This window comes from Diorhabda sublineata, unplaced genomic scaffold, assembly GCF_026230105.1.
Source record: "Diorhabda sublineata isolate icDioSubl1.1 unplaced genomic scaffold, icDioSubl1.1 Dsub_199, whole genome shotgun sequence".
In the NCBI taxonomy this organism is placed as follows: Eukaryota; Metazoa; Arthropoda; class Insecta; order Coleoptera; family Chrysomelidae; genus Diorhabda; species Diorhabda sublineata.
This window is the reverse complement of record NW_026614132.1, coordinates 6,716-15,604: the sequence shown is the minus strand read 5'-3', so window position 1 is coordinate 15,604 and position 8,889 is coordinate 6,716. Positions and strand designations below refer to the sequence as shown.

Here is an 8,889-nt window from a genome sequence, read left to right as displayed (position 1 = left end):
ACATAAACAATCGGGGAGCTATTGTGCTACTCTGCGGAGTTCGGGGTAGTACGACAAACACCATTGTGTAAAATTTCGCATATATTTTTATTCTAGAAAAATTTCTTACTTCAATTTAACTTTACTTTCACACAATTTTACATGGTTCTCTATTTGTTGAAACCCCCCTCTCCCCAAGTGAGATCTGGAAAGATTTAACTTGACCGCCTCCTCCTTTGAACACCTCATGTAACTTATGGACGCCACCAAAGACCGTGGCAAATATTATTTTCCGACTTTTTTGATTACCAGTCCAAAAGCTATTTGTTAATTGTTGACAGCTACTCTCATTGGTTGAAAGTTTTTCCAACCCAAAATAAAACAGCTTTTACTATGATCAAGCATTGTAAGGTTTTGTTTTCTAAATTTGGTGTTCCTGATATCTTCTATGCTGATAATGTTCCCTATAACAGTATAGAATTTAGAAATTTTACTAAATCATGGAATTTTTATTTGGAGTTTTCTATCCTTTTTTATCACCAGTCAAATAGTTTTGCAGAGAAGTATGAATGAATATCTCTAAAAACATGCTTAAAAAAATTTATAATGTTTTCGATGCATCGATTTATATCGAATATCCCTAGTCCTGTCGAGAGATATAAAAAAGAAGAAGATAGCACAGTGAAAAAAAATATGTTAGCATTAAAACCTGATAATGAAAGTGCTAATAAATAAAACTACTAGTAAATAAATATAGTTTTAATAAAACATATAAAAAAAAAAGAAATTGAACAATAAACAACGAAACAACATGAAACAGTTGATTGACTTGTATGCAGAATACAGGAATGAAGTTTGTACTTTCAAAGTAAAAATGGTTAAAATTATGAAGCTGAAGAAAGCCACAGAGTTTAAAAATATTAGCATCCAAATAACACCAACATTATGAATTAGTGAAAGGTAGTAGGAAGAAGCTTCAGAACATATGCGGATAACCAGAATAAAACAGGTAAACCTTCCTATATTTAGTATCCTCATGTTGTGAGTAAAATGAAGATAGGTTAGTTGGTGTTTGCTAATAAAATTGAGAATTAAATGAAAAATAGGCTATCAAAGAGAAAATTAAAATAATTTATAAATAAACAATTATAATTGGATATTTATTGTTCAATAGTGACAAAAAAGTTGTTGTTAATTGTGATAGGGATGCTAACTTGAAGGTGTATTGTAAATCAGTTTCTTTGTGAACCTTCAAATAACTCCTAATAAATAAAATGAAAAATTGAGGAATAAAAACATTATTTTCTGGAGTTGTATTAGATTAGCCCATATTGTATTATCAATTTAAATCTGTTTATATAACTGATGGAAAACAATCTACATCCAATTGATATATGAAATGAAAAAGGTTCTTTCAGCAGCTGTTTTCAGTATGGCTGGGGATTTGGATACTATTGCTGGTTTTTACACTTGTGTTCTACTGTCTGTTAAGGCAATCAGGGAAGTGAGTGGCGTAGTGTATGTAACCAAACTAGCACATTTTTTAATTGCAACAGTTGTGATCATTAAAACACCATGAATACCTTTTCATATTATTATATTTTAATAATGTAATCAATTCTTTTCTGCTAGCTTATAATACCTCAATATTGCTTCTAGAAAACATGTTTACATTTTATGAAATAATGTAAGTAGGTACTCAAATTGCAAAAATAATGAACATATTAATTAAGTGAATCATTGCCTTTAAACTGTTAATGTAACAGTGTTATAAATGTTATCTCTGCTTCTTGTGAAAATTGATAGTTTGATGAATTTAAACAGAAGTAAACTTTATAGTTCAATATAATTATCAACTTATTTTCAACTAATTTTATATAATATTTAATGTCCACCAAAATGGATAAATAGGTGAAATATAAAAAAACACAAAAGAGAAGGGCAATATAAAGGTGGCTATTTATTTATTCAGTATAGTGAAGAAATATGAGGGTAGTATAATGTATTGTTGTATTCACAATTCACTATAGTTACGTTGTACTCTATAATATTATTCTTTAGCTTGGTTAATAAATTATAACATACATATATCACTTACATTGTCAGTAAGGTGATTGATAGTAATGGTATATAGATCTCATTAAGCTGATGTTCTCTTTTCTGTTTTTGTTGATTTAAAATTACATTTGAAATCTTTCTCAGTATTGAATATTTCTTGTAGAAAATTGTGGAATGATTTAATGAATATGAGAGATTTTGCAATTCCTTAATAGATATGGTATTAGCTTAATTTATCAATTGTATTTATTTAGGCTTTCCTTATTACATGTTGTTGTAGCTGATGTTTATTGTGTGAATCTATTAGGTGACGTAATATTTACAAACGTATGTGATTGGATTTTGAAATGGTATTTTATCTCAGTATTATCATAGAGTGGTTCTGATAGTTAATTTGAAAATATTAGTTATATACTTTTTCATTGAAAAAAGTAGTGTCGAAAAAATGCAGTAGAATTTTTAAAAAAAGTGTATTATTCCAAAAGGAAACAGCAGAATTTAAAAAAATTTATTATTTCAAAAGGAAACAGCAGAAACAAGTGATGCGTACTATTTATAGTAATAATTAAGTTCGGTGGGTGTACAAGAAGAGAAGTTGCCAATTCGAAAAACTTATGAGAATGGGGACTTGGTTGGAATGCAGTACATTATTATGAAACCCTAGCATTATTGATACATGCATGGCCACAAGAGAAATAGGGTACGAAAGAATTAGGGTCAAGTAATGATGAGGTAACCGAATGGAAAAATTATTTTAGGGAATTGTTGCAAGAACCCAAAAAAACCATATAAATTGATGAGTCCTGTTTATTCACAAACGATATACAATTGAGGACGCATCACTAGGTGTTTGTGGGAATTTGTCAAGAGGATGGGAAATGTTTTTGTTTGCCGTGCCTTTCAGGAGAAAAAAAGTGTGGCTTTATATTATTGGCCAGTACTTAGAACCCGGAACTACTATTATGTCTGATGTCTGGAATTCCAATACCAAAACTACAAAAGTAGAAGATGAATTTTATACACTTCACTATTAATAAGGAAACTGGAGCACATACATAAAGAGCAAAGATAAGGTACAAGTACGAATTAGTAAAATATCGGAATATGCTAGATTCGTATTTGTGTGAATTTTTGTGGCGAAAAGCTGATTTTTTCTATAATTTAACACTATATTTTGGATTTATTTAAATCACAAAAGTCTCATTTTTGTAGGCGCAGAAATATTGATACATATAAAAAGTCATCTTTTCCAAAAAAACATATGTGTGAAAATGTTTTTCTGTTGAATTATTAAATGTAATGTATAATTTTTTTATTTTGAGGGAAGAAAGAGAACAGGAAAAGGCCTCTAACTTCAACTGAATGCAGTGAATGCAGCAGTGGAAATTAAATTATTACTAAAGAAAAAAATTTTCTTGCTTTATCACAATACCCAGTAATAAGCAAACTATACATTTTGTGTCGTTTAACTGAAGAAGTGTTTTCTTGTTTTTAGGTTGAAGTAGTAACTTGAAACTGATTTGCCAACTAAGATGTTAAAATGCAAATAGTAGAAAACAAGATTAATCGCAATGAGTATTTGCTCTTTGGATGGATCGATATGACTTGATAATCTTACTAATCTCCTTTTATTCAATATGTAGTAAGAAAGCTGCAAATAATTATTTGTATAGCTTCAGTACAAATGGTGAGTGTAATACATTTTATTATTTTCTCCAAGTATTCTTCGATTTTTTGGGGAGTATTTTCATGAAAATTTGGAATGTCCAGAAACTTTTCTGTCAATTGCTAATAACAGATATTAGATGTTATTTTAACTTTGCCTTAATCCAAAACTCTATTTTAAGCAACTAAAGTTCTTATCTAAGATGCAATTGTCGAGTCGGTTTTTTAAGTATGGCACAAAAAACAAATTAGTTGAATTTCACCATAAATTTGTAAATTAGAAAATATTTTCAAAAATTGGTTCTGTTATTATATTCAAATTCATGTTATGACCCATTTTTGAGAAACATCAATTCCAGTTTTTGACCATTCTAATACATATTTTACAAAATATATAGGTCATCAAAATTACATAAATGTAATATACTTTATACAAGAATGTATTGAGCATTCACCCTTCTATCTAATTATTATAATAAATATTAGCTGACCCGTCAAAAGTTGTTTTGCCATAAACATTATTTCTTTGAAATATTTTCTTAGGTATTATTTTGGTGTGAGCGACCCTTAACATATAGAGATATGAAAAATAGATGTTGGCCGATTCTTGGACTTACACTATATTCACATAAAAAATCACGAAAATCGATCCAGTTAATTTGGAGGAGTTTGGCAACAAATACGACTACACGAGAATTTTATGTATTAGATTATACAATCTTTATGAATATACCTTTATTGGATTCGATGTCATACTTTTAGATACATGGGTGAATATATATTGAGAAGGTATGTTCAGTGATCCCAGAGGTGGTATGTTCAAATCAGTATTAAATATGTTGTGGGCTGAAAGAAAAATCATAGCAATTATTACGAAACTCTTCAAATCGAAGGAAAATTATACTTTTTTATAGAAAATAGAGTAGTAGACCTATCAGTCTAAAACTAATACTTATTCTTATTATAATCTTTATAAAAACAAAATTAGAATGTATGGAAAGTTCTTACATTGGCTTACCTGCAGTCATTTAAACTGTTCTTATAATAATCTTAGATTTGCCGATGAATGGCGCTATCTAAAAGTGAAGCTAATATTACTAACAATGAAAACGTATCATTAAATAAACTAGGTAATAAATCTAACAATTAACAACACTACTGGTTCCAAACGAATCCCCATTGGATGCGGGAAATCCAACATCAGTGTCGTTGGTCTGTAAATGAATGGCGTGGGTTTCTAGGCGGACAAATAATTGGGCCAGTTTTTTGAATGAGATAGTTAATTAAGAAAAATATTTATACTTGTGAAAAAACGAATTGTGTCTTTTCTTTTAGAAAATATGCCCTTATTTAGTCATTTGTAGTGACATGTTCTTACAATCTGATGATTGCCCGGCATATTATTCCATATAAGTTGTGCATTTTTTAGATCAAACTTTTCCTGATAGGTGGATAGGACAAGTTTATTTATTTGGCCATACAGATCTTCAGACCTAACTTGCCTAGATTTTTATTTGTGGGGCCTAATAAAGGATCTTTTTTACACCGGGAAACTAACCAAAACCGAGCATTTGTGATCATCTCTTGTAAAGATGAGAGTTTTTATTTTCATGTTATGTTTGATTTCTATTTGAAAAGTTTGAGAGGTGAGTGTGAAGAAATTTGAAGTTTCTCCCAAAAACAAGCTTGTAGCTTTTTTTCCTGCCATCTGCTTAGATTTTAGATAACTTCGTCTGAACACCTCATGCTTAAAGATCCATAATTTTTGATTTTTTATTAATAAAATGATGCATAAACTCAGTTTCATAGATAGAACGGAGGGACTCAGGCTTTCGGAAATTTTATAATAATATGCTCTTTTATTTCACGAGGCAGGTCTCTCAATATATTTTGAAATAAACAACTTTTCCATATTACTTAATCCTGTGGTGTTATCGGCATTACTTTTACATTTTTCTGATGTACCAATATTAAATAATTTAAGTCTGTGTTAAACGATATTGATAGTGCATCTGCAAGAAAAAGTTTATTACCCAATTTTCAATTCAATAAAGATATCATAATATGGTACTGTTCCAAATTTAACCTAATATTTGAAGTTCTAGATGGGTTTATTCTTATGATTCTTAGAAAAATTGTTAAAGTCTTTTCATTACTTTCAAAAATCACAGTTCCACTAAAAATATATTTATGAAAGTGCTCACACCTTTGTGAAATAGGAAGTAGCTTCCTCTGCATTTGACATAAAAATAGTTCCTTTGGTAATATTTGACTTCAAATAGGCATCAAATAAAAAAAATTAAATGTTCTTACTAATAATACAAATTAACTCGTTTTATTATCGTAACAATGATGGCGTATTAACTATTATCTAATATATCACTTAATTTTCAATAATGGGTAATTTCTATACTAATATTTCTCATAAGATTAGACATTAGCTGAATCAAGTTCGATATGGTTTCTTTTATAATGTTGAGCCAATTTTCTTCTAGTGCGCTCTGAGGTCGAGAGTTGGTTTCCTTCGATTAATTTCCTTCCAGACTCCAAAATACAAGAACAATGAAAATGAATTGACCGGCTGACTTAAGAAATGGTTAAAATGGACTGGAGAAGTCATTAAAACGATAGATAGGAGCAAAAAATGGATTCACTATGTAAAAATCAAGTTCACTTCCTCCAAGACCTCCATATCACAAGGAAACCGAAAAAGAATTGACCGGTTGGCTTAAGAAATGGTTAAAATGGATTAGAGAAGTCCTTATCACGATAGATGAGAGCAAAAAATGGATTCACTATGTAAATTTGTACCGTTTGAAGGTGTTTTGGAGGTTAGTATATTTCCTGTGATCTCATATTTTTATTCTTAGTTCTTTCATTAGCTCTATTCACCAAAGTTTTTTCTCAGTTTTCAATGGTGTAGTGTACATGTCTTCATTCTTATAATATATACATATCAATTCAGCTGTATCTTGTCTCAATTTTTATTGATTTTTGTTTTAATTATTTTCCAATTTCTATATTTTTCAATTTTCTTTCGAATGTTCAATTATCATTGGGTTAAGATATGTTTTCTCTTTATTGTCATATATTCTGCTGTGTAGGTTATAGTTGGTACTGTTGTAAATTTATTTGTTCTTTTACCTGGTTTTCTGTCTTCTGTTGGTACCATACTAAGGTATCCTAATGTCGTTATTCTCCCTGAAGTTTTAGCTTCAGATTTGGTTTCTTTTGATTTACATTTATTATTTCAACTTTAGTTTTGTCATTTTTCTTATTTCTAAGGATCAGACATCCATTAATTTTTGGATTCTATTTTTAAAATTTACTATAACATTATATCATCTGCAAATATCAGCATTTTTATAGGTTATGTTTTTATATTCAATTCTATTCTGATCTTCACATTTTTTTAATATATTTGAATCTATCTCTCCTAGGAGTGACAATCCCAAATGATCTTGCGGGCCAAGAAAATAGAAAAAAAAGCCAATCTGTATACAAATAATACAATAAGTTATTGTGTTGATATTTCGGCGAGCCACAGATAAAATTATATTAGTATTAATATAAATAAATACCAAAAACTTGGGAGTTAACATTTTAAACAGAATTAATCATTATTATAAAATAACTTGTAGTATTTAATAATTTCCCTATTTAGTCATTTAGTGAGATATTTGTTTCTCGAATTTTCACTAAGCTTTTGTAAATCAGCAAAAATGCTTGTATTTTCAGATTTCTCAAAAGTGAATACAATACTATTTGCTCGTATATGTTTTTTTCAGATTAGATTATTATTTTTTACTTTTGTTGGGATTCCGCGTTTTCAGGCATTCCAGAATAGACTATTGGAACAATAATAATTTTTTTTTAAATGTTTGATAAATTTTTAAACCGCCAAACTCTCCCAGGCAAGCAGCGGGTTGGCCATCCCTAGCCAAAGAACACCTCTGAGATGAAGAGGAGGCGCTCCATTATGTTAGAAACAAAGAAATCTAAACAAAATGAGTATTTACATATTGTAGTCTATGAGTTCTTAGCCTAACATAGAAAAGAATAATTTAATAAAATAAAACCAATATTATATCATTATAAAACCAGTATAAACAAAGTGACTCATTTTATTTTCTCAGCATGTTGATACTAACGCAACGGTTGTAATAAAAACATTTTCCTACTTTCCTCACATCGATGGTCAATATATATTTGCCTTTATCTGGCAATAGAAAATAATTGAAAATTGTCAAATATTGTAGGGGATATCTCGTTTAAAATATACAATTTTTTTATATTCTTTGGAACTACATTTGGCATTTGCTGGTCTGTCGACGATATAATATAACCAAATTGCTGCTACTCTATTTCACAGGTTAACATATTTACGTGTGTACCCTGTATTTAACTATTGTATATTGTAGAAAGTGAAGGTAATAAAATATGTGATTACCATACACATTTTTCTTCCCATACAAACTTTGAGGTATTTGTTTAATGAACAGGACAACATTTTTAAATAAATATTTTTTTAAACACATCAAAAGGCTTAGTAGCTGAGCATAAATAAAGAAAGTGTTTTTTTTTAGGTCTTTCCAATATTGAAATGCTCCTCCATCTTTTGAATGTCAACTACAATTCATTGATGGAAACACAAATAATAATGAAATAAAATTTGTAGGATGCCACTTCAAATTATTGTATTCATTATTTGACAGGAAAATGATTTTTCTATACTCAGTTGAAGAGTAGTAGTATAGGAGCTAGTAACGTGTTTGAGAGAGAATTACAGGTCAGTTGATTTTTTGATATGTCGTTCTTCTTACTCTTTCGGTTAGAGTCTGGGCTACCTGGCTAGCAGTAGCAGTTGCGTTTGTTAATGCGCATCCTACTTGTACAAGTAATAATCCTGAATTTTTTAATAATTATTGAACGCGTGATTCTTAAAGTTTTGTCTTTAGATAGGTCTCCCAGACATACATTTTTTATCGCCAGACATTTTCAGTGTGCGAATTTTTTATTTCCTAAAATTAAAAATTCACAACATTTTAGAATGTCCGTATTTTTTATATTGTATTCTTTGAAGATAAAATAGTCTAAAGATAATTTGCCAAAAAAATTAAAAACTCATGTAAAGTATTGCCCTATGATGCTAGTAGTCAAAGAGAAAGAGAGAGAGTTGTAGAATAT

At 29.3% G+C, this 8,889-nt stretch overlaps 1 long non-coding RNA gene across 6 annotated transcripts; it reads left to right on the top strand.

Moving 5' to 3' along the window:
- Window positions 1-302: 302 nt before the first annotated feature.
- LOC130452138 (uncharacterized) lies at window positions 303-8,505 on the top strand. 6 transcript variants are annotated; one of them, XR_008910868.1, is made up of 8 exons: window positions 307-988; window positions 2,561-2,737; window positions 2,796-3,110; window positions 3,360-3,472; window positions 3,533-3,724; window positions 4,246-4,491; window positions 6,198-6,533; window positions 7,617-8,124. It is a non-coding gene; the product is annotated as an uncharacterized LOC130452138 (long non-coding RNA). The 6 variants fall into 6 exon arrangements; XR_008910864.1 differs by lacking the exon at window positions 7,617-8,124 and adding an exon at window positions 8,289-8,505 and having other exon boundaries at window positions 308-988; XR_008910863.1 differs by having other exon boundaries at window positions 308-988; window positions 3,365-3,472; window positions 7,491-8,149.
- Window positions 8,506-8,889: the final 384 nt, after the last annotated feature.